Below are 1,814 nucleotides of genomic sequence, written 5' to 3'. Positions count from 1 at the left end.
AAATTATTGTTTTCGGAACTATTTTCAGAGGCAGGCCTAATATTTAGTCGACCATCGACTTGCGATGATCCATCATTTGTCGAAGGATTCGATGCATTCTGATCTACTGTTAATGCCTGGTTTGGTGCCGTGGTTTTCGAAAGGTCTAACACTCTTTTTGTTAATTCTGCTATGCTTTTCCTAATCTCAGTCATTTCTTCCTGTACCATTCTCCTAACTTTGTCTTCTAAAGACATTTGAACTACTAACGCCTCATCTACCACCATTTGCCTAACTTCAGGAGCTATATTTTCTAAAGGTCTTGACGCGTTGCTAGTTTGTGGAATAGTGTTGGTTTGACCAGGGTTACCACCTAAGCTTTGCGTCCTAGTATTTATGGTCCCTGAAAGATCTACAAAGTCTTGTCTATTAAAATTATTCTCACTACTACTCATTTTCGATAAATTTTTTGTTTTTTCTTGGTATTTTAGGCAATACGTGCGGTATGGAACGGTTGAGGTCAAAATGTGGTTGGCGTATTCTCTTTCTGTTATTGGACTGAGACCTAGTCTCTATATTCATAATCGTGTACTAATTAATCTCCCGATGTCTATAGAATATACGTTGTTATGGGCAATCTTTTTTTTTATAAGGACTTTTGGTTTATAATAAATTAAAAGAATCTAAATAGGGTAGGTATATAAATTAAACATAAAACGTTTATACGTAGCTGAGTCAATAACATCAATCAGACAAAATACTAGAATATGATTTTAAATGTATAAAAATATCAAATAACTAATCAGACACGCATTAATCAAGATACACTACAAATAACTAATTAGAATAGTACATAAACAATAGTTAAAAAAAACGGTCTAAATAAATAAAATATAAAATAAATAGTTTGAAATAAAAATACAAAATAATAAAAGAATAACGAATTAAATAAATAAATAGTGATATAATTAACTTAACGTAATTTAAAAAAAATTAATAATGTAATCTATATAAAGATTCCCGGAAACATAAAAAACTAATTACGAAATATAGTAACGTATGATGAAAATTGACAAGATTCTAATTTTTATTATAGGTATACAATCTCTTATTTAAGGGATGCTGGTACTCGGTGTGAAAAGGTTTGCTGTTCTAATTCTTTTATTAAAAAAAAATTCGCTACATGTCACATTCATACTACTTTAAAACGGAAACAAAAAACGGTTAGTCATTATGACTGGTTCATTTGAAAGGTATTTGAACCGAAATATTATTTGCCGATACTACAGACCTTTAAACTTTAGTTTGAAGCGGCTATCGATCAAATTCTATTCTACATATATGTACTAACGTCAAACTGATTCTACTAAATATTTTTTTCTTTTTGGAGACAGACTAGGACACATAGGATTACATATTTCTTTTCCTATGGAATCACATCTTCTCCGGTGTGTTGTGGTAAGTAATCTGATTAAATTCATTAATTGCGTTGCATACTACATTAGCATTTCTTTTAAATAATAATGGCTATGAATCAAAATTATTGAACACAATCTGACAACTTACCATTTACTATTGCACTTCCCTACTATTCTATTGTACTGTGCTTTGATAGTATGCACTTTTCAGCTTCCTTTTTTTTGCAGGCGTGGAACGCAGAAGCCTTTCATTTGGGCGCCATATTGTTACGGAACGTTTTGTTCGGACGTAGAGTGATCCGCCGACTAGCTCGCACTCGGTATCTTCTAGGGTGTGTTCCCTCCCTCACTCTCGTCCCGAACCGTAAACAAATAAAAGAAATTTTGATGGAAACAATAACAATTTACTTTACACTC

The sequence above is a fragment of the Lucilia cuprina genome, chromosome 5 (genome assembly GCF_022045245.1).
Source record: "Lucilia cuprina isolate Lc7/37 chromosome 5, ASM2204524v1, whole genome shotgun sequence".
Lineage (NCBI taxonomy): Eukaryota > Metazoa > Arthropoda > Insecta > Diptera > Calliphoridae > Lucilia > Lucilia cuprina.
This window is presented reverse-complemented; position numbering follows the sequence as displayed.